Below are 25,257 nucleotides of genomic sequence, written 5' to 3' on the forward strand. Positions count from 1 at the left end.
GTCATTCTACGTCACGTTTGCGTAGTTTGCCCCCCAAAATCCAGGGGGCGCTGGAGTGCCCACGAGCCGCCATTTTTTGGACCAATGGGCGTCTATGGAGCCTTCGCTACCAGTGTACATCTACCTTGCATCTAACACCACCGCCCGCAGCAGCACTGGCTCTACTGTTATGCCTGGCATGCCGTCCAGCCCAAATGCATAAAGACGCGGACTCCCGATCCGGAATTTCAAAAAACCAACGAGAAGGCTATTGGGCCCTCTGGAAGAAACGTGGCTGCAGGATTGTCGGATGCAGCGACGATACTAGCGTCCCCACGTGTTCGAACATGCCTTCGGGTCGACGAACGGAGTGTTGTCCTCTTAAGTCAAGCTGGGGTTGAACAATTGCCCGAGAGCTGTGCCTTCGACAGAGGTTCCACGTTTCGGTCCTCAGACGACGGAGTACAGGATCTTTCAACCCCTGTGGGAGACAGCCCGCGTTCCTGTGTCACGCAGGCGCCTTCCTGTTCGACATGGGCGCATTCCGGACCCACGTGCGCGCCCACGTGGAGTTAATAAGAACAGAAAGTTGGACTAGTTGGTGTGGATTATACTTGACAGCGCAAAAAAAAAACGAGGACAAAAGCGAACGAGGAGACACAACACAAGCGCAGACTATCAACTGAACTTTTATTCACTGAAAGGAAGCTTTACAGGCGTGATAAAACACAAAGACAACAAAAGGAACCGCCACAACCAATGTACAAAGAAATCACTGACATTTCATTCCTGCGTGATAAGGAACACCACAGCAACAGGAAAACCAAATTCAATCACATCAGGCCAACTCCCCGTACTGTCTACTTGCCCCCAAGAAACTGCGCAGAAAAGGAACTCCCTTATCCTGCAGACTGACCGACGGTGATGCGGCACACGCTTCTCTCTCTTTCTTAATCAAGTAAGCTTCTATCAGCTCCCGGCATAACCTATCTTTGTGCCTGAACAAGATACTTGTCCTGTCAAGGTGAGGAAAGCAATCTTTGCAATCCCTGCAGTGCAAAGCGAGGTTGGAGGACACAGCACCTTTTAGAGATCTGCGGTGTTCCGCTAGACGCTCATTGATACATCGACCAGTCTGGCCGATGTAATTCTTACCGCATGAAAGTGGAACGCGATACCCAACACATGTGTCGCAATCTGTGAGGCTCTTTCTGTGGGCTATCGTGCAATCATTCACTGCGCGGTTACCACCATGCTCAATCTTTTTGCGCACAGCACTGCACACACCACCGAGTTTCTTCTTCGCGGTGAAAACAACTTTCGCCCCGGTCCGGCGTCTGCATTGGATCCCGTGTCGCACCTGTCTTGAGCGACATTTTCCTAAGCAGGATGGACGTAAAACTAGCGGAGGATCTTGCTGATTTTGCAGTGAGAGTCTTCCGGTACGTGGATGATTTTTTGATTTTCTTAAAGGATATCTCCCCCAGGGTTATCCCGGACGTCGTCAAGATATTCAAGGAAAGGGGCGACGGTCTGAAGTTCACATTTGAATTGCCACAGTCAGGCTTCATCCATCCCTAGACCTGAGGATTGATTGCCACGCGAGTGGTGTGTGCTGGGAGTATCACCCACGAACGGAAAAGCCCCTCCTTAATCACAGTTCTGGTCATTCAAAATTGGTAAAGGCCGGCATTGCTACTTCTTGCCTAAAAGCTTCTCTCAAAATCCTGCTCCCACAAGGTTGGAACAAGCTTTCTGGGACAAACTCACAGGTTAAAGGAAGCAGGTTTTCCTGATCAGACTCTGGGTAGGGTCACTGAAAGGATCTTAGCCAGGTCTGGCAGGCCCCCGGTCATCGCGAAAGAGAACGTTGCGGAAAAACAATTGGTAGGAATCCCCTACGTGCACGGCATTTCACATCGCCTAAGAAAAGTGGGGGCAAGGTACGGGGCGAAAGTTGTTTTCACCGCGAAGAAGAAACTCGGTGGTGTGTGCAGTGCTGTGCGCAAAAAGATTGACCATGGTGGTAACCGCGCAGTGAATGATTGCACGATAGCCCACAGAAAGAAGCTCACAGATTGCGACACATGTGTTGTGTATCGCGTTCCACTTTCATGCGGTAAGAATTACATCGGCCAGACTGGTCGATGTATCAATGAGCGTCTAGCGGAACACCGCAGATCTCTAAAAGGTGCTGTGTCCTCCAACCTCGCTTTGCACTGCAGGGATTGCAAAGATTGCTTTCCTCACTTTGACAGGACAAGTATCTTGTTCAGGCACAAAGATAGGTTATGCCGGGAGCTGATAGAAGCTTACTTGATTAAGAAAGAGAGAGAAGCGTGTGCCGCATCACCGTCGGTCAGCCTGCAGGATAAGGAAGTTCCTTTTCTGCGCAGTTTCTTGGGGGCAAGTAGACAGTACGGGGAGTTGGCCTGATGTGATTGAATTTGGTTTTCCTGTTGCTGTGGTGTTCCTTATCACGCAGGAATGAAATGTCATTGATTTCTTTGTACATCGGTTTTGGCGGTTCTTTTTGTTGTTTTTGTGTTTTATCACGCCTATAAAGCTTCCTTTCAGTGAATAAAAGTTCAGTTGATAGTCTGCGCTTGTGTTGTGTCTCCTCGTTCGCTTTTGTCCCCGTTTTTTTGCGCTGTCAAGTATGAACCCAGGTGGAGGCCGTGTGGACGACAACGTGACCGGGTCCTGTTCCCTTTCCCTCGACCGAGCTGTGAGAGAACATCAGGACCGCCCTGCCGTGGGTGGTACCATCAGTGTTATCGTGTGATTGGACATCATTCTTCGAACTGTATTCCCCAGCTAGGGATCTGGGGGATACGAAGAGTATTTAACGAGCTGCTGGTTTGGTACCAGAAGGGAGAGTCCTCTTGAGAGAGTCCCTTTGCTGGGAGAGACTCCCGACCGCTAAGAAGCTCCCTTTTATTGAGAGGCACTCTCAGTTGCCCTTGTACATTATGTAAATAGTTTTTGTATAAAGTTTTCCTCGTTTCCCGCTTTTCGTAACTACGTCTCTGATGCTCCTCGTCCCTTCTCCGGCCCGACCACGCTACCCCATCCCAACACTACGTATCAGACCGCAAACCTATTTGTGCTGCCTCCCAAAATTGCAAATATTAATTACAGACGACTGCGACTTCACACAGCAGACTTATATTCGTAAATGTAACAGAATTGTATCATAACATATAAGGATAGGTTGTAGTGCCGCCCACAGTCATAAGCGATTTAAATACAATACTATTAGATTGATGCGTCGCGCACTGTCATAAAACAAGGAACTCCAGTCGCGATGTGCAGCACAAACAGCCACGTTCTTAGTGTGGCCTTAACGCGCCGGTTCTGTGTAATTTCACAAGTTTCAACGCGCCGTAATGTTCGCTCGACTGTGAATTGCGGTATGCCGCATTTATCTCATTTTCGATGCACTCCGCGGAGAACGGTGGGAGAAGGCGCTTTCTACCTCCCTCCCCCCTCCCGCGCGAGCAGCGGGGAGGCTCAAGGAGCGCCGGTGGTACTGCTCCTCTCCCGAAAATTGCCACCGACGCGAACCGCAACGCGGCCGCGAAGCTTTGGCGCCAAAGAGCAAACGCTAACGAGCGCAAGACGCTGAGACAGGCGAAACCGGATGGCAAACGAGACGACTCACTGCAACGGCAGCGAGAGCAACTCTCCTTTCTTCTTGTCATCTCTCGCGGTCGACCACACGACCCGAGTAAAATGGCAGCTAAGAACTTGACCTGACCATAAGTTGAAGTTCGGAGGGAACTAAGAACATCTTTTACACTTTACTCTGAAAACGCCGTTGCTCGAAAAATCTTTCGAAAACATATATTTAGTGAAGACATTAAAAATAATTTGCTTACCTAGATATTCCAAAAATGGCCGATGAGCCCCTAAAGTTCGCGGAAAGCAGCGCCATTGTTGCACGTGAACTCTGGGCAGTCGTTCTCGGTTTTCTTGCACCTGCTGCGCGGCACACCAAGCAGGTCAACCGATGTCAACGTACTGACAACATTGTTGGTTTTCCGCCACTCTTCACCATCAGAAACAAGCCCGCCTCACAGCACACTCTTCAAACGCAGGCAGGCAAGACGCACAAAAGAGACTGCTATGGCCGGTGGCTCCAACGGCTCTGGCGGTCACACCACGTTTTCCCGCCAAAATCACTGAAGCCAGCGCCACCTTAAAGTGCCTCCGCATGAAAAAAAGAATAAATGGAAGGAAGCCACAACAGCACATCAGAAGCGAGCAACGGCCGCATCGCCTGCCTCCGTTGAGGATATGCATCAGGATGCGTGATGCGTGATCAGTAGAAGAGAAATCGGCCGCACCGGTTTTTTTTTTTTTTGGCGTGAGTTTTTCGGTCCTGACCCATAGAATCTTGCATCACGCGTCAAAAAAGCGAGTGGGGGTTTCCTGAACTCGCGTCACGCTTGTACGGACGGAAACAATGCTTATTTTCAGTCACGTGGTGCTCAAAACGAAGTTCATGCCGCCGAGGAGCGCGTTTCACGCTTAAAACCGGTCCGTGACAGGACTGTATGCGTGAAAATATTTAGAGTGTGGTACGAGTGTAGTCGGGAAAACTCTTGGCACATTGAGGTCAGCCATTAGGTGATATTTAAGACGAACGGAATGGATGGGATATTTTGAGATTGGGGCGTTCAGCTAGCTGTGTGCGTCTACGGATGCTCAATGGCGTCTCCCATTTTTCTTTCTAGCACTGCGATTTTCTCTACAATCTGCAAGTACAGACACAACATACACACGCCGACGGCTTTTGTCGTAATGGGGCTAGTAAGGCATTTGCCTAAACAAATCGGACACTGTGGAGATGTCTTGCGCATGATGGCCGACAAACGAAGTCGAATAACTGAATGAGTTTGAGCCATGTTACAGGAGCGGGCGTAACCACTGACTTGTAATCTCTGCCCTTTTTATCCCACCCGTTGCGGTATGATGCACGCGTCCCTCACACTACAATATTCATCCAGGGCTCATCCCCTGGCGCCCCGAATGTCACCGCTTTTCGCGCATTAACCAACTAGAAGAAACTAGGACTCAAAGTCCAAAAGCAGATACCCCATGCCAGCTTAATGAAAAGCCTTCGGCATAGCGCTCATGTAGCTGCAAAAAACGTAACAAGCGAACGGGACACCAAATCTGCAGCGTTCTGCAGAGTGTGTAAACACAGTGAGTTATCGTTTCATAGAAAGAACAACTTTAATTTCCGCCCCCGGTACGCAGGCCTAGGAGAGGGAGGTTGGGCGTCCGCGGGTAGTGGGTGGCTGGCAGTCTTTGACTATTAGCGGCCTCTTCCGCCAGATGGATGGTGTTGCGCTGCAGCTCATAAATCTCCTTTGTGATGGAATGGTCGCCACAGGACGATTGGGTGCATTGCGAATGTCCGCGAGTCGCGATCAAGTCGCGCCGACAGTACTATTTTCGCCGGTTCTGGTGGTACTATTTGATTTTCCTTGTATCGAATATCTCCTCCTAGGATTCCTAATGTGCAGATCTCCTGCCCAGCTTTTGTGCTTGTACTCGTCTTTGCTGTCGCAGCGTTGGCACGCATAAACAGCTGCGACCGCTCTTAACACAGTGCATTTCAAGTTCTAGCAATGCAAGCCATAACTAAATGCGTTTAGGGAACAATGTATACGACTGTCAGCTTTTTTCGCCGCATCTGTTCTTAACGAACAAGCGGCACCAGGCTCAATCTTAGACCTCGAGCATTACTGCAAGAAGGGGAAGTTGCGTGATCGTTCGCCCATACGGGCATTTCCCGGAATGCAAATTTATGCCCTTGAAGCATGAAACACGCGTGTTTCCCTAGCGTGGGCTGCGAGGGAGCGACGACAGGCCGACACTGCAATTGTAACAAAGGTGACTATTCCAAATAAGGTCCACCAAGGCCGCATGCCTCGAAGCCATGTCCACGCACAACAGTGGCGGGTTAGCAGAGGCGCGCACTGGAAAGTATGCGGTGTTCGCTTGCAAGCAGGTGCCATGTTGGCATTGAGGACCTCGTTCTAGAATTCATTTGCGTCCACATGAATCATCTGGAGCATTGATAGTTTTGTCTGCGATCAGATCGGTGACGACAATTGGCGAGGTGAGCTCCCGCCACTTCAATGTTTCTTATTATTATTATTATTCGTAGAAAAGTATACTTATTCGTAGTGAACAATGGTCTCTTGAATGAGACCAGATTTTGAAGATATTAAATGCCATTTATGCACCTTTAATCAGTCTTACACCCAGTTTACTCCTAGGTTATTTCACATATGTGGTACATCCTGAAATAAAAATCAAGTGACCTTTTGTTATGAGTGATTTTGCGGATAATCCGTACATTTCCATCTAATAGACCTTTGAGAATTGATACTGTATGCAGATATGTGATAGAAAATGAGATATGTCAAAGAAAACCATCCACACGTAGCATACGTGAGAAATCAAATGTGCATGTTTTCCTTGATACCTGCCAATCTACGCCATGCAGTGATTTTCAGCTGCACTACCAGCTCTGAACCACAAAACTGCTGTTAACTGGAGTTCGACTATACAAAGCTTCTCCGCAAGAAAGCCACCACATCCATATAACACATACGCGCGCACACAGACGCACGCACGCACGCATACAGACACACACCTACACACACACACACACACACACACACACACACACACACACACACACACACATATATATATATATATTTATATATATATATATATATATATATATATATATATATATATATATATATATATATATATATATATATATATATATATATATGACACAGATATAGCGCCATTTCCTTTCCCCAAATACCAATTATTATTATCATCAGTTTTTAGTGTTTTCCATGGCAAATGATTGAATGAGATCTTTTTGTGAAGAAGCTACTTTTAATGAAACCCTTGCCTCCTTAAAGCCTTAAAGTTCGCTTGTGTCCAGTGTGTGACAACATTACATGTCTGCATTAAGCACTCACTGAATAACCAGCGCTATCATCTGTCACTCTTCTAATGTCCCATTTTCGAGCAGTTGAATAAAATTTGAGAGGCATGTACTAATCAGCTGGCGGAAGCACTATTCTGTATGTGCCTCCTGTACCTTATCTCCTGTTTTGTGCTCTTTTCTGCAGAGAAGTTTTAACATTCATGCCCAGCCGCACTTGCTGTTGCAAACTGCTAAGCATTTAATAAGCCTCAAGTGCTCGGAAGTGAGTTCGCGGAGACGGCTGGTATGAATTCCTTTCAGTACATTTGCACGCAGTCTTAACAAGGCACTGATGTTTCAGAGTCCCCATAAGAAGATACTGCACATAATGATGCACCTACTACCGACATACTTCTCTCGGTATTAGTTCTTGCACTTTTCTCGCTCTTATAGCTTAGACCTCCTTGAGCCTTCGTGGGCAACAGCAGCAAGAGAGGCAACGTTCGAGTTGGGCAGAATAATAAAATGTTATGAGGAGGAAAAAACAGGACGTTGGAGCCGTGCGGCATAAGAGAGAGAGAGAGAGCAGCTTTATTTGCCACTTGAGGGTTGGAAGTTAGGGCAGGTGGGCTGAGTGTGGCCACCAGGTGGGGGCGAAGTCTTGGGCCCACGAGACGAGTACGAGTTGTGTCTTCTTGTCTCGTCTTGCAAGAAGTTGGGTCCAACTCTCCAAGGAGCGAACTGGCAGTAAAGTTTGTGGGGGCGGGTTACCCTCGCATCCCCAGAGGATGTGTGCCTGAGTGGCAAACACTCCGTGGTCGCAATTAGGACATACGGGGCCATATTCCCCGTCAGTCATGAGATATAGTCGAGAAGGACTGAGAATCGAATTGGTCTGCAGTCTGTGAAGCATGGTGGCTTGCGTTCGGTCGGGGTGGGGAGGCGGGTACACGCGTCTTGTGTCCTTGTAGAAGTTGGTGATTTCCGCATAAGATAGGGGGGGGGGGGTCTCGGCTAGAGTATCCGGGTTGGAGGGGTCGACTGCCCGGTTGAATAGGCCTCGGGCTAAACAGTCGATCCCCTCGTTACCAGAGTTCCCCGTGTGCGCAGGTACCTACACTAAGCTTACAGTGCGGTCGAGAGTGCAGCCGCGGATGATGTGTGCGGCAGGCAGACAAATTGAGTTTGTCGAGAAATTTTGAATTGCTTGTTTAGAGTCACTGAGAATCATGCGTGTGCGAGGATCTGCGATGGCCAGCGCGATCGCGAACTATTCGGCAGCGGTGGGGGACTGTGTGCGCACTGTGGCAGCGTTGATGAGGATGGTGATTGGCGTGGCCACGCAGGCCACGTATGTGTTGGAGTCGCATTTCGACGCGGCCACGTACATGGCGTGTTAGTCGGTGGAGTACGTGTCGTCCAGAGCCTGGGCCTTCAGTTGCCGGTGCGTATCGTGGCGACTGGGCAACATGTTCTTGGCCATGGGTTTGACGATCATCCGACTATAGACTCCAGTTGGAAGAGGAGAAGTGAGGTGGATATCACCTATAGGGTTGATGTTAAGACGGTCGAGAATGTAACGGCCGTGTTTGGTGCGAGAAAGGCGATGTATCTGGGCAGTCTTGTGTGCATCTATAAGCTCTGTGAAGCTGTTGTATACCCCGAGCTGGAGCAGACGCTGCGTGCTGCGAACTGTGGCAGTCCCTTTGCCGCCTTGTCCGCCGAGCGGATGACGCTGTTTACGGCCTCTTCATCTTTGCGGCGCAGGTGGTAATAGCGGAAAGAGTAGACAATCCTACTAAGACGGAAGGCTTGTGTGAAGCTGCAAAGGTCGGTCTCCCGCATGCCACTGCGGCGAGTGGCAATGCGGCGGATAAGGCCGTTGATCTGGTGGGCGGTGGTTCGGAGGCGTTGGATGGCTTCATGCGTGTTGTTCTGCACCAGCATACCTAACACGGGAGGTATGAGGTGGGTGTCGATGTGGAGTCTGATCGGCTCTTGAAGGTCGGGGATGGATCGGCGAACCCGCCTATCCTGGATTACTAACAGCTCGGATTTGGAGGGAGAGCAAACGAGACCGTTCGCCTGCACGAAAGCGTGGACGGTGTCGATTGCCTTTTGGAGTGAGACTTGTATCTCACCGTCCGAGCTGGAGTGTGTCGAAAGGGTGATATCGTCGGCGTATAGTAAGTGTTTGATATGGGTATGGTGTCCAGAAGGGAGGGGAGTCCTCCCATAGTGATGTTAAAGAGGAACGGGGACAAGACTGCTCCTTGTGGTGTCCCCCTGGTGCCCATGGTGATTTTGTCGCTGCAGAGATCTCCAATTTGGAGTTCTGCAGTGCGGTTGTGGAGAAAGTTGGCAATATAGTTGCAGGTGCGGCTGCCTACATTCAGCTGGGAGAGGTTGGTCAGTAAAGATGCGTGCGACATGTTGTCAAACGCCTTACTGACGTCGAGGCCAATAACGGTGCGCGTGGCCCGGATGGGACCCGAGTCGAGTATGTCGTGTTGTGTCTGCCACATGATGTCCTGGGTGGACAGTCCAGCCTGGAAGCCAGTCATGGTTGGGGGGAGGAGGTCCTCCTTTTCTACGTGGGTGTGATGCCTGTGTAGAAGTATGTGCTTCATAACCTTAAGAAGTACTTTGATTTGGGCTAGTTGGTTCATATCTTGAAAGAAGTTAGGACGGCGCTAAACGACAAAGACAAAAAGGCACGAACACAACAGGACGGGCGCCAACCATAACCTTCCCCGGGCAAGACGTTAGGGAGATGGGCCGGAGGTTGCCGACCTCGAGTCGTCTGCCTGGTTTGGGTATGAAGATTACCATGACATGCTTCCAGGAGTCTGGAAGGCGACCTTCATACCAGTAGTGTTTCAAAAGGTTTGCAAGTGCTTCGATTGAGTGGTCGTCAAGGTTGCGTAGCATTTTGTTGGTCATGCTGTCTTCGCCGGCGGCCGCGGTAGTCTTGATGTGGTTCAGGGCGGCGTTCATGTTTGGGTTCTTAGATCCCGTGTATTCCGAGGAGATGGGTATGTCTGTTGAGGTGTTGTATTTGTTTTTCAAGGTAACAAGGAGCTCCTCGTTAGTGCCTTGAAACGCGTGTGTGACTCGGTTGGGATTCTTTTGGGATGCAGACTTGGTGTGTGTCAGATCAAGCAAGTGTTTCAGCAGAAACCAAATGTTCTTACATCCCAACTGCCCGTTGAGGCGGTCGCAAGTCTGGTGCCATTGCTCCTGACTCGGCCTCGATCTCTCGTTCGAGGCGAGCGAGGCGAAGCTTGAGAGAACGGTTGTGTTTGCGTCTGAGCCAGCGAGCGTGGAGGCGGCGCTAGGCCTCCCACATGTGCATGAGCTTGGCGTCGGGGGTGGGGCCATCCTTCTCCTGGGTGGCCATGGAGGTGGCGTTAGCGGCGTCACGGATCAGTGTCTCTCTCCAGGTGTCGAAGGCGGTTATAGGGCTCTGCGGACGCTGAGCTCGCATGTATCTGAAAGCGTCCCAGTTGGTGGGCGCGACAGTGCGACGGGGGGGCCTTGCAGTGTGTGGCAGTAAAGGTAGTGCTGAGATTATAGTGATCGCTACCTATGTTCATACCGGGATTTTCCCAGAGCGCGTCTGGGATATTGCGGGCGAAAGAAAGTGAGGTCCGGACAGCTGTCTTGTGTCACGCTGTTGCCGAAACGGGTGGGACATTCGGGGGTCGAGGACTAGCGTTAGACCCAGTGTCCGGGCTGTCTCCCAAACCTTGACTCCTCTGCGACCACAGGCTTTGCGGGGGTAGCCCCACTCGGCGTGCGGTGCGTTAAAGTTGCCCACTATAAGTAGCATCTCGTTCCGCGCGGCTGCACAGGCTTTGCGGAGGAGAGTGGCTATCTTAGTGCTCTTGTCACTTGGGGGCTTTACACGATTAAGATGTAGAGCGGGGATTGGGCTCGGCTGTTGGGAAGGACCTGCACGAAAGTGTGCTGGACTTCGGCGTAGTCGAGATCGAGCTGATTGGCTGTGAGGTTGCGGTGCACGAGGATTGCGGTACTCGGGCGGAGATCCAGCGCCGCCGGTTGGTTGTAGGCGGCATAGCTGGTGAGTTTGGTGTCAGTGTACGTTTCTTGGAGCGCAATAATGTGAAGTGTGTATGGATGGGCGTGCAGGGTATGCTCCAAGGCTCTCCGCTTTTCCTTGAAGCTCATGTAGTTCCACTGCCACACCATTATGGGCGCGCTAGCCATCGAGTTTCGTGTAGGGTTCGGGGCGCTGCGGAAGTGCTATGGTGGTTTTGAGAATACCGCCAGCACACCCGCGCGCGGCTGCACTCTCGGGCGCGGGAGTCGGACAAGGCGACTGAGTACGCGGGGGGGGGGGGGGGGGGGTGCTGAGGTCGACCATTTGCTGGGGGCCCGTAGGCGGTCGAGATGGACAGTGAGTGTGTGGATATTGGTGGCTGCCATGGGGGAACAAGCCTTCAATGAGACGGTCAATAGTGGAGGTCAGCCATTGGAGGGCGTCGTCTATTTTAGAGATACGAGCGTCAAAGGCATCGAGTTTGGCAGCACTGTCGGAGGTGGAGGGTGGGGGAGCCTTGCGCTTAGTGCATTTGGGCTGGTCGGTGTCCATGTTGGAGTCATTGGCATGATCACCCCGCAGGGGGACGCCTGCAGCTTGCAGGCGTCGCGACGGTGAGTGGCGACACCGCTGGTTCCCGAGCATCCGCAGGGACATCCCCGTGAGGGGATGATGGTGAACAGTGCATCACCACGGACCCGAGCACCCGCGCCTCGACGTGCGTGGCATCGCCGTGTCCGGGGAAAAGGGGATCCTGGTGGTTGAGCCGATGCCGAGCGTTTGGACCTTTAAGGCCCCTTGGCGGAAGCAACACGCCACTTTGGCCCCAGCTTCCTGTAGACGGCACCTCCGGCCTGACCCAACCGGGGGAAGTCGGCAGTCGCCTTTTCCTGTCCTCCTCTACATCTTTTACTTTCCTGTCTTCTTTCTGACTACTGTCCTGTCTCCTCGTCGTTTCTTGGTTTTTCATTTCTTCATGGGCGGCTAGGGTTAACCTTGTGTGGCGAACTACCCTGGGTTTCATCATATTTGGTTATAGTTGAGGTGTACAGCTGGCGTGGGCAGGACTTGCATGCAAGTTTCTGTCCCGTCCCCTCGATGGGCTCCGTGGTGGGTGGCTGGCACCGTGGCTGAAAAACTAAATTTTTTCATGGCTCCCCTCCATTCCAAACCTGATCGCTCTCTAAAAAGAGGGCAGAGCAATGAAGGTTTTTTTCAAAAGAGAAAAGTGTCATTCCCAAAATTTCACGTCATTCACAGCAAAGCTGAAGAACAACCAGCAAGACTGATTTCCCCATTCTTGGTAGCCAAGTGCCTGACAAATACCTTGGGGTTTGGGTATAAGGTATCCAAAATGGCTAGTGGCGACTTACTGCTCGAAATACTTGACACGGTCCAGCACTCGAAACTTGCAAACATTGTATCGATAGGGGAGATTCCTGTCTCCATCACGACACACCGATCTTTGCACACAGTTCGAGGCGTCATATCAGAAATTGATTTTGTTCACCTCTCTGAAAAAGAAATGCTTGAAGGCCTTGCCGACCAAGATGTCATAAATGTTCAGCGGATAAAGATCCGGAAGGATAACAAGGAAATAGATTCGAAACACATGATCCTCACTTTCAACACCACCACACTACCTGAAAGCATTGAAGTCGGGTACCTGAAAATAAATGTAAGGCCATATATACCCAACCCACGCAGATGTTTCAATTGCCAGAGGTTCGGCCACGGCTCACAGAGTTGTCGCGGCCGCAAAACTTGCGCGAAATGCTCCTCGAAGGACCGCCAGTCAGATGAATGTGTTTCTGCCCCGCGGTGCACAAACTGTAAGGGAGACCATGCTGCATACTCCAGGGCTTGTCCGTCCTGGAAAAAAGAAAAAGAAATAATTACTCTGGAAACCACTGAAAACAAGGAAGCGAGAAGGCGATACGCCGAAACAAACCGATTCTCCTTCACTGCGAAAACAATCTTCGCCGATGTGGTGCGTGGGCGCGGCGCACCACACCAGGCTTCGGCACCTGTCCAGGCAGGGCCATCCGCGCCCCCTGGTGGAGTAGCTGATACTACTCCGCCAACCCCAAAGCAGGCTGCGCAGACCCCCGGGTCAGCGGGCTTCAAGACCTCTTCCCACAGGTCGAGGTCTAACTCAAAAGTCAGCGTGCTTCCTGCACGGTCGTCCAGCGCCTCTGCTGAGGCGATGGACACGACCCAGGGCAGCCCCGTGCCGTCCACATCGGACGGGCGGCGGAGGTCTTTGGATCGATCAAAAAAATGTGAGGCTCCGAGTCAAGGGGCCAAATCAAAGTTAATCTAATTTTATCTGCACACACGCACACAACATTAAGATGGCTTTCATAATACACTGGAACTGCATAGGTCTCGTAAATAACTATAACGACATAAAAGACATTTTAAACACAATTTCTCCTATTGGTTTGTGCAGGAAACCAATCTAGGCCCTCAGCACACAAAGGTGCTAAAGAAGTATACTGTCTTCCGCCGTGACCGAGAGGGGGCGAGCAGACTCTCGGGAGGCGTAGGAATCATTGTGCAACCTGGCGTAGCAGCTAGCGAGATCACACTCAAAACTAGGTTCGAAGCCGTAGCAGCCACCGTGGTTGGTTACAAAACCATTACAATTTGTAGCGTCTATCTTCAACCACATCTCGAAGTAAGACAGCATGAATTAAAGAGCCTTTTACAACAGTTACCGGAGCCATACTTGATAGTTGGCGATTTTAATGCCCACTCTTGTTTCTGGGGCAGTGAGAAAACCGATAGCAGAGGTCAGGTTATTGAGGATTTTATACTATCCAACAATATTTGTTCATTGAACACCGGTAAACCTACTTGTGGCTCCCCTAGTTCATGAAAAATGAGTGTTTTAGATTTATCTTTTAGCTCTCCTTCAGTTTTTAACGATTTTAAATGGGATGTCTTAGACAACCCGTACGGAAGCGATCATCTCCCTGTTAAAATCTGCCTGTCATCCCCACCATCAGTCACCCAGACAAAACCACGGTGTTGGAAGCTCAATTTAGCAGACTGGCAACTGTTTAGAACAGCAGCCACGTTAGAAAATATTACGTTAGAAAATCTTAATGTAAATGAAATAAATGAAAAGTTCACAAATTGCATTCTCTCTGCCGCACGCTTGGCTATTCCCCAATCTTCAGGAATAGTACAACGCAACCATAAAATGTGGACACGAGATTGCAAAGAAGGAAAAAAACAACAAAATAAACCTTGGGGTATATTTCGCCGATACCTCACTCAGGAGTACCTTATAAACTTTAAAAAAGCAATAGCAAAAGCGCGGTACATACGTCGAAATGCCGAAAAATCATCCTGGCAGAGTTTCATTTCCTCGATAAACAGCCAAGTCTGTTCGAAAAAAATGTGGGAGGCAGTACACAAAATGGATGGTCGCTACTCTCCATTGACAGTTCCTCTTCTGGCCGCCCCTGGTGTACAGACAAATATAAAAGAACAAGCACACATATTAGGCGAACATTTTTCCGCTGTATCTAGTTCCTCTAACTATACAGAATCATTTTTAAAATATAAAGACACAGCCGAAAAAGAAAGACTGCCGATAAAGGGCAGTGCTCACGAAGCATATAATAGCCCATTTACACTACAAGAAATTAACAGTGTACTTTCTTCGGGTAAACAAACTGCACCAGGACCAGATGAAGTCCATTACGAAATGCTTGCCCACTTGTCCGAACATGCTGTAGACTCGCTTCTGAAATTTTTTAACAAAATATGGTTATCAGGAGAGATTACAGAGGCATGAAAAAAAACCATAAGTGTACCGTTGTTGAAGCCGGGAAAAGTACCTACCTCCCCTGGCAATTACAGACCTATAGCCCTAACAAGCGTACTTGCCAAATCTTTCGAAAGCGTCCTTAACATTAGATTAATGTTTATATTACAATCTCGTGATCTTCTTGACATCCATCAGTGTGGCTTTAAAAAGGCGTGCTCTACAACCGACCATCTAGTCCGCCTAGAGAACACAGTCCGAGAAGCATTTATACACAAGCAACACTGCCTTGCGGTCTTTTTCGATTTAGAGAAAGCCTATGACACAACATGGAGGTTTGGCATACTGCGTGACCTTGGAGACCTCGGAATCCATGGTAGAATGCTAAAATGCTTGAGTGACTTTTTGACCAACCGTTCATTTCAAGTACGCCTGGGTGCCACTCTTTCTAAAACTTTCATTCAAGAGAACGGCGTGCATCAAGGGTGCATTTTAAGCACCACGCTTTTTATAGTAAAAATGAATTCCCTAGCAAAAATAATCCCAAAGTCTATCATGTATTCTGTCTACGTCGACGATCTCCAGATTGCTTGCACATCCTCTAGCATTTCATCATGTGAGAGGCAAATACAGATGACAGTAAATAAACTAACAACATGGGCAGACAGAAACGGTTTCAAGTTTTCCACGCAAAAGTCAGTAGCTGTTCTTTTTTCGCTTAGAAGAGGACTGCACACTGATCCCTCCTTGTATTTAAATGAAGTCCCACTGCCAATTAAAGATGAGCACAAATTTCTAGGAATGACTTATGATAAAAAGCTCACATTCCTACCACACATAAACATACTCAAAAAGAAAGCTTCTAAATCTCTGTATATACTAAAAGTACTTTCACGAAAACATTGGGGCTCTGATAGGACTTGTCTTTTACGGATTCATCGCTCTGTCGTACGTTCTACATTAGATTACGGATGCATAGTTTATGGGTCAGCGAGGCAATCGTACCTTAAACGGCTAGACCCAGTACACAATTTAGACTTGCGTCTTTCCACCAGTGCATACAGGAACACCAGAAAAAAAGACCCCCTGTCACACGTGGCGGTCCACTGCAAAAGGTGCAAATGCAAACACGAAAAAGAGTACGAAAAAAGAAAAACAGAAGGAGACCCTCTCACAAAAGGTGCATTCCGTTGCAAGAAATGCAAATGTACCCCCGACTATAAGAACACCAATATCGTGTTTCGCCATTGTGATAAGATGACGCGAGAAGTTTTTGAAGCTTTTCTTATACATGAGAAAGGCGCAACGTGCATTAGTTGCCCATCGGTCGCCCTTTCCGAAGGGGAGATTGGATATCTGGCGTCACATGTGGCATGAGTTGACTATGGTGGCGATTAATCTTTCCTAACTCTGTATATATTTTGTGTGTTTTTTTCAATAAACCCAGTTGTTAGTCAGCGCATGTTTGTCTTTACACCTCAGTTTCCACGTCCCGTCTTTGTTGCGCTGTTTCAAAATGGATACGTACCAACTTGCCCAAATTTCTGCTTTACGCATACAGGACGTCACCGATAAACAGTCTATATGTGGAAGCCAACAGGCCGTCGCTTACAGAGAGAAGAACCATGCTCACTTGCTCGTACGTTTTAAAAATCTGTTCACTACCTAAACATATCTGTCACACAATAGTCACAAAGTGCCCATCTAGAACACTATTTAACAACAAACCCACGCTTCGCCGTGCGTGGCATTGCCGTGTCCGGGGAAAAGGGGATCCTGGTGGTTGTGCCGATGCCGAGCGTTTGGACCTTTAAGGCCCCTCGGCGGAAACAACACACCACTTTGGCCCCAGCTTCACGTAGACGGCACCTCCAGCCTGACCCGACCGGGGGAAATCGGCAGTCGCCTTTTCTTATCCTCCCCTCTGTCTTTCACTTTCCTATCTCTTTCTCACAACTCTCCTATCTCCTACTCACTTCTTAGTTTTTTTCACTTTTCATAGGCGGCGAGGGTTAACCTTGTGTGGCCAACCACCCTGAGTTGTGTCGTATTTAGTTATAGTTGAGGTGTACAGCTGGCGTGGGCAGGACTTGCGTTCAAGTTCCTGTCCCGTCCCTTTGTTGTACTCCATGGTGGGTGGCTGGCACCATGACTGAAAAACTTCATTTTTTTATGGCTCCCCCCCTTTCAAAACCCGATCGCTCTCTCAAGAGAGGGCGGAACGAAGCAGCAGACTTTTTTTCAAAAAAGAAACCGACATTGACATTCACCAAGTTCTATGTTATCCACAGCGAAAGTAATGAAAAACAAGCAAGAATAATTTTTCCGTTCCTTGTGTCTAAATGCCTAACAGATACCCTGGGCCCTGGCTACAAGGTTTCTAAAATGGCCAGCGGAGACTTATTGTTAGAACTCCTTGACAACACCCAGAACTCTAAAATCGCAAACATTGCATCCATCGGAGAAACCCCAGTTTCCATAACAGCGCACCGATCCCTAAACTCAGTCCGTGGAGTCATCTCTGAAAACGGCTTCATACACCTAACCGAGAAAGAATTGCTGGAAGGTCTGTCTGACCAAAATGTCACAGATGTGTACAGAATCAAAATCCGGAAAGACAATAAAGAAATAGAGACAAAACACTTGGTCCTAACATTCAATACAAGTACATTACCAGAAACCATCGATGTAGGATACTTAAAAGTAAATGTCAGGCACTACATTCCAAACCCACGAAGATGCTTCAACTGTCAAAGGTTTGGCCACGGCTCACAGAGCTGCCGCGGCCGCAAAACGTGCGCAAAATGTGCTTCCAAGGGTCACGTTTCTGAGGAATGTGACGCAGCCCTGCGCTGCGCTAACTGCGAAGGAGAACATGCTGCATACTCCAGGGCCTGTCCGTCCTGGAAGAAGGAAAAAGAGATTATCATGATAAAAACCAAGGAAAACATTTCATTTAGAGAAGCAAGAAGGCGATTTGCCGTTACCAACCAGTTCTCCTTCACAGCAAAATGCAGCTTTGCTGATGTGGTGCGCAGGGGCGGTGCACCACACAGCACCCCGGTCGCTGCCGAGGCCACTTCCATCGAGCCAATGGCAGGACCATTCACGCCCCAGGCAGGGTCAGCGAAAGCTGCCCTGCCAGTGTCAAAGCAGGGAGCGCCGGTCCATGCGTCGGCATCCCGCAGGACTTCCCCCTACCGGGGGAGGACTGAACCCCACAAACCCGCGGATTCCCCGCGGTCCTCCAGCGCCTCTCGTGAGGCGATGGATATAACTGCCACTCCGCCTCCACTACAGAGGCGGAACAGCCCCCTTGAGCGGAAAAAAGACAGGCCCCTAATAACGGGCCCACTACTTAAGTAAATCCCCTTTCATTTCCTCTCAAAAACATAAACATGGATTTTTTAATCCATTAGAATTGTAGAGGACTTATGCGGAATTACAGTGACATAACACATATTTTAGGGTCAATGTTACCCACAGCTTTATGTCTTCTTCAGGAGACCAATCTTGGTCCACAACATGTACATGCCCTGAAACATTATAAAACTTATAGACGCGATCGAGAGCAGGCAAATCGGCTATCGGGAGGCGTCGCGATAGTCGTTCAAAGCGGTGTCCCTGCTCAAGAAATTAAACTCAACACAAAACTTGAGGCGGTTGCAGTCAGTATCGTAAGCTACAAAACACTAACAATCTGTTCCGTATACATTCCTCCACATTTTACGTTAACACTCCATGATCTACAGCAACTGATCAGAGAACTTCCGGAGCCATATCTGTTACTTGGGGATTTTAATGCTCACTCCTCTCTGTGGGGAAGCGAACGCTGTGACGCTAGAGGTCAAATAATCGAAGATTTTATCCTGACGAATAATGTATGCCTTTTAAATACGAAAAAGGCCACATACTGTTCCCCAACATCTGGGAAAATGAGCAGTTTAGACCCGTCTTTTTGTTCACCTTCTGTTTTTAGCGATTTTAAGTGGGACGTTTTAGACAACCCGTTTGGGAGTGAACACCTACCAGTTTTTATAAGCCTATCATCCTCACCTGCAGTCATCCCTACCAAACCACGGCGATGGAAGCTACATCTAGCTGATTGGACGTTGTTTAGAGAAAAGGCCAGATTAGAGAACATTTACTCAGAAACACTTAACATAGATGAAATCAATGAAATTCTCACAAAGTGTATCATCGATGCTGCACGGCTAGCTATTCCCCTGTCCACAGGCGTGGTGCGCCAGAACCACAAGGTATGGTGGACGCGAGAATGTTGGGAAGCCAAGAAACAACAAAATAAGGCCTGGGGTGTATTTCGTAGGTATCCTACTCACGAAAATCTAATAGCTTTCAAAAAGGCAAAAGCTAAAGCCCGATATATACGGCTGAACGCGGAAAAAATGTCTTGGCAAAATTATGTGTCTTCCATAAACAGCTCGGTAACATCAAAAAAACTGTGGGAGCAGGTCAGATAAGTAAATGGCAGCTATTCTCCATTCACCCTTCCTCTGCTGACGGATCCTGATATTCAGACAAGTATTAAAGAACAAGCAGACATTTTGGGGCAACATTTTTTTATAGTTTCTAGTTCTTCCCACTATACACAGTCATTCTTAAAATACAAAAACACAGTCGAAAAACAAAGACTCCCTACGGCAGGCAACACAAACGAGCCTTACAATAATTTGATTACACTTCAAGAAATATAGAGAGTACTGTCTATAGGTAAACAAACTGCACCAGGCCCCGACGAAATTCATTATGAAATGCTGTCCCATCTATCTGAGCAATCTGTAGAAGTTCTGTTAAAATTTTTTAACAAAATATGGGTCGTAGGGAAAATACCAGCTGCTAAGAAAAAAGCCATTATTGTTCCATTTCTAAAACCAGGAAAGCCACCAACCTCCCCTAACAGTTACAGGCCTATAACCCTTACAAGCTGTCTTGCCAAATCTTTTGAGAGTGTTATAAATATTAATGTTTATTCTAGAATCCCGAGAGCCTCTTGATGTCCACCAATGCGGTTTTAAAAAAACATTTTCCACAGTCGACCATTTAGTCCGCCTGGAAAACACAATCCGAGAGGCCTTTATACACAGACAACACTGCCTTTCAGTTTTTTTCGATATGGAGAAGGCATATGACACGACCTGGAGGTTCGGGATTCTTCGCGACCTGGCAGAGCTTGGTATCCGCGGGAGGATGCTGAAATATTTGAGCGACTTTTTATCCAACCGTTCTTTCCAAGTTCGTCTCGGCGCAACCCTCTCAAATAATTTTACTCAGGAAAACGGCGTTCCTCAGGGATGCATTTTAAGTACTACATTGTTCATAGTAAAAATGAATTATTTAACCAGTATAATTCCACAGTCCATTATGTACTCGGTCTACGTTGATGACCTTCAAATTGCGTGCACATCTTCTAGCCTGGCAACTTGTGAGAGACAACTACAACTCACAATAAACAAATTAGCACTTTGGGCAGACAGAAATGGATTTAGGTTTTCTCCACAGAAAACTGTTGCGGTTCTTTTCTCGCTGCAGAGAGGACTGCAGATTGATCCCACCCTCCACTTGAACGACACCACACTTCCAGTAAAACAAGAACACAAATTTTTAGGCTTAACTTTTGACAAAAAGCTAACGTTTCTACCACATATAAACACCCTAAAAAAGAAAGCCACCCAATCCCTGAATATACTCAAAGTACTCTCTCGGAAGCGTTGGGGATCCGATAGGAGGTGCCTATTGCACATCTATCGCTCTCTAGTACGCTCTTCGTTAGACTATGGATCCATAGTGTATGGGTCTGCAAGGCCATCATACCTTAAAAAGCTAGATCCAGTACAAAACCTCGGGTTGCGCCTTTCAACTGGTGCTTACAGAACATCACCCATAAATAGCCTTCACGTAGAAGCAAATGAACCGACCCTCACCAACAGGAGAACAATGCTTACCTGTGCATACGTACTGAAAATAAGGTCGCTACCAAAACATCTTTGTTACACCATAGTTACAAAATGCCCATCCAGAACACTGTTCACCAACAAACCTCAAGCTGTAAGACCATTGCTCCTCCGCTTTGAAGAAATATGCCAAGAAATAAACATACTAGATGCACTTCCTGATGTTGCCCAGAGACCCGATAGGTTGCCACATTGGTACTTGTTTCCTGGTGTATTCGATTTCGCACTGACACACATTCAAAAAAGACATACCCCACTGGAATATATACAGCAAGAGTTTCTTGGAGTAAGTGAAAAATACAAGAATTGCACAGATTTCTACACAGATGGCTCTAAGACAGCACTCTATGTAGGGAGCGCGATAGTGCAAGGGAAATGGGAAAAAGTAGTCAGGCTGCCTCAGTGCGCTTCAATCTTTACAGCAGAATGCTACGCCATTGCTCTAGCTGTAGAACAAGTATTGAAGAAAAACATACAGAACAGTGTTATCTACAGTGACTCTCTCTGCGTAATTACAGCAATAAACCCCACAAATGCAACTGAACCCTTAATAGGAAACATAATACATAATGTAATACGAGCTTATTCACAAGGACATACAATAAAGTTTTGCTGGATTCCCAGTCACGTGGGCATCAGCGGAAATGAGAGGGCTGTTGTAAGCGCCGCACTTGCCCTTAACGCAAAAATAAAACCAGTAAACATGCCGCATAAGGACTGCATCAAGTCAGTCCAGAATAAATTGAGAGAAAAATGGCAGGCCTCTTGGGACAACGAGGTTAACAACAAGCTGCACTTTGTAAAACCTGTCCTGGGTGAATGGAAGACCTGTAGGCACCAGAAACGATTTATTGAAGTAATTTTATGTCGTCTCCGCATTGGACATACACACATTACACATAATTTCTTACTAACGAAACAAGACAAACCTCGTTGTGAAAGATGTGGAGATGAACTAACAATAAACCATATTTTATTCTCTTGTGCAAAACTCGAAAAACTAAAAAATAAGCACTTTACGAAGTTTTATAATGAATACATTCCTTTACACCCAGCGCTGCTTTTAGGCGAAAATGCCATTGTTAACATATCTTCCGTTTTTAGCATTTTAAAAGAAGCAGATGTTCTTCAGAAACTGTAAACTTTGATCCACAGCTTTGCTTTAAAATAAGATGCATTTCAGCCATTTTCTCATTCCATGAGAAGAGGGCTGAGGTGGTTATTTGAATTGTTGGGAGCCTCAGGATCCTTGCCCAGCCAAGGATGGCTACTGAGGTTATCTGACCTTCTTGGAAGCGTTTATGTTTAGCCATTTAAAAAATTTCTTCTTTCTCTTATTACTACCAGAACTAAATAGCAATTTAAGTCCTCTACACAACCATGTTTCCTCCCACCTACAGAAAAGTGTTCATATACCTTGAGCCTGGCGCATGATAGCCTTAGCTGCTTATGTGCCATTAAACCCAACACAACACAACACACAAACCATTAGCAATAAGGCCACTTCTCCTGCGTTTTGAAGATGTGTGCAAAAACCTCGGCGTAATGGATGCCTTACCTGGCGTTGCTCGAAGACGTGGTTCACTGCCTCCATGGTTCAATTTTCCTGTAATCTGTGACCTCACTCTTGCACATTTCCGTAAAAAGCGAACTCCACAGCAACATATATTACAAGAATTTCGTGCCCTTGAAGAAAAATACAGTAGTTTTACAGAATTTTATACTGATGGATCAAAAACAGATAGTTGCGTAGGAAGCGCAGTGGTGCGAGGTAATTCGGAGCAAATAGTAAGACTACCACAGTGTCCTCCATCTTCACCGCGGAGTGCTACGCAGTATGGATGACCATAGAAAAAATACTAAGTGAGAGCCTCAAAAATGCTGTTATCTACACAGACTCCTTAAGTGTACTTAGAGCTCTCCATTCTAAAAATGCAAGCTCCCCTCTGCTCGGTGACATCATACACAACATAGTAACTGCCACAGCTCAAGGACAAAATATAAAACTGTGCTGGGTCCCGAGTCATGTGGGAATAAAAGGCACTGAGAGAGCAGATGTATGTGCTGGTAAAGCTTGTGGCAAGGAAATAATGAAAGTAAATATGCCGTTTAATGATTGCATGAAATTAGTAGCAAGCAAACTAAGAAAAAAATGGCAGTCGGATTGGAACAATGAGGTCAAAAATAAACTACACTTGGTAAAACCAGTTTTAGGTGAATTTAAGTCGTGTGTGCACCAAGAACGTTTCAAGGAAGTGATCTTATGCCGTCTCCGAATAGGCCACACGCACCTTACGCACAACTTCCTACTAACAAAACAAGACAAACCTGTTTGCCAACAATGTGGAGATGAACTTACGGTTAACCATATTTTATTGTCTTGTGCGGAACTGGAAGAAATAAGAAAAACGTATTTTACTGAATTTTATAATAAATGCATTCCTTTTCATCCCGCGCTGCTTTTAGGAGACGATGCAATTGTAAATATATTTTATGTTTTTAGCTTTCTTAACGAAACGGGATTTCTCAAGAGACTCTAAATTTTTACCCACTGGTTTGTTTGAATTTTAGTACACCTCAGCCAATTTCTCAGGCCTGAGAAGAAAGCTGAGGCTTTTATTTTGATTGGTTGGGAGCCTCGATGTCCTTCCGCAGCCAAGGAAGGCTACTGGGGTTACCCGGCCCTCTTTAAAGCTTTTACTTGTAGCCATTTATAAAATTTGTGTATGTGTTCACAGGGTAATATTAATGTTTGAGGGCCCCAAGAGCAAGGATTATTCCTGCATTTCTATAATATTCAACAAAAAAATTTTCCTATACCTTGTTCTTGGCGCATGATGGCCTCAGTTGCCTATGTGCCATAAAACACAACACAACACAACACTCATTGGCATGATCGGGGTTGGGAACGAGAGCCATCTGCTGCGGCTGCGGTTTTTGGTGTGCCTGTGCGGACTCCTGGCTGTGAATTTTAGCATTGGACTGTGTCAACTGGAGCTGTAGTTGTTTGACCATGTCTGCCAGCTCCCTTACCTGGGATTTGGCCAGTTGGCTTCTAGCTGGTGGAAGAGTTCCACCCGACTTACTTGGCGGGCTTGCTCTCCGGCCTGGTCTGAGAGTTAGCCCGGGAATCCCGAGAGCGTGATGAGGAGTGGCTACGGCTGTTGTGGCTGGAGCTGCTGCTTCGCAGTGGCGGTAAAGGGTCATCTCTTGGGGGTCGTTGTTGGTGGCCGCGGCCTCAAGAACGGGACTGGCGGCCATGTGACAAGGTTCTGGAGTCAGTGTCGGTATCCGTTGATGATCGGGATGAATTTGGGCTGGTTGGTGGACCCGAAACGGTATTTGCAGCTCCAGCTGCCGGTGGGATGTGGGCCTTTGCACACTGCGCACGTGGCTTGACAGGTGGATGATTGGCCGGCTGCTTGGGGCTGATTCGCCACGCCGCAGCGCCGGCAAGTGGGTTGGCGTGGTTGAGGGCACACGTCCGCTCTGTGGCCCAGCTTGCGACAGTTGAAGCACGCCTCCGGGAGCGCCTTCTAAGGGAACACCTCGAAGGTAAAGCCCAAGTACCGCATGTATCGGGGAAGCTTGGTGACAGCGAAAGTGACGACAGTGTCGTGTCTGGCCCATACGGCGCGCAGCAGCGATGGGGAGGTCGAAGTTGTGAGCCCGAAGCTCGGCGAGGATTTCAGAGTCGCTTTCATAGCTGTAGGTCCGGTACAGAATCCCCCGCACGGAATTGGCCAGGGTTGTGGCATAGGCGGCGACCGGTGCATCTGTGGTGTCGATCATGATGGTTTGGAGTTAGGCGTAAAAGACATTGCACGAGCGCGGTCAGGCGTGCTGACTGTGGCTGTGGTGTTAGTGGGGTGAATTCTGACCTGGTCGGCAGTGACTGTCAAGCGTTTGTCGACTTTGGCGGCTTCGTAGATGGCAACAGCCAGTCGTGCGGTCTTGAGGTCTTCCGAGGGCAAGCGAGGAAGCGGACGCTTCTTGGTTGGCGGTGGAGGGCAGCCGCGAGGTCGCGGTTTCTGGACAGCAGGTGTCGAGTCTGGAGTACGGGCTCCAGAGGGTTGTTGGTGAATCGGAGATGGTCTTCGGTACCGGCGTTGCATCTCGAACGCCATCCATGTGCCGTCGGATAACTCCGCGGCGGTAATGTCGGTACCTTTCACAGTGTACGGCTTAGTCGAGTCGTAGTTGGGGTCGGCGGGACGCGGCGCCGCCGACGCAGCTGCGTGCGAACGCTCCGAGGACGCGCGGCAGCTATTAGGCTTAGCTGCTGCAGATGCTGGCGTAACCCAATGAAATAGGTCAAAAATTTAGGAAATCTTGCCTGCCTGGGTCTCAAAAACACAGCACCGGGTCCGGAGTGGTAGTTGTTCGTCCAGCCAAAAAAAAAAGTGAGCGTAAGTGGCCGGCAGCACGGGATTTTGCCTGAGAGCGCATGTGAGGTGCGTTCGTTCGCTCCGAGTGCTCGCGGCGATGGTAATAA

At 48.2% G+C, this 25,257-nt stretch overlaps 1 pseudogene; it reads left to right on the forward strand.

Annotated features, from left to right (window-relative positions):
- Window positions 1-9,980: 9,980 nt before the first annotated feature.
- Window positions 9,981-25,257, forward strand: part of LOC144129263 (uncharacterized) — a 44,047-nt pseudogene continuing 28,770 nt past the window's right edge.

The sequence above is a fragment of the Amblyomma americanum genome, chromosome 1 (assembly GCF_052857255.1).
Source record: "Amblyomma americanum isolate KBUSLIRL-KWMA chromosome 1, ASM5285725v1, whole genome shotgun sequence".
Taxonomy (NCBI): Eukaryota; Metazoa; Arthropoda; class Arachnida; order Ixodida; family Ixodidae; genus Amblyomma; species Amblyomma americanum.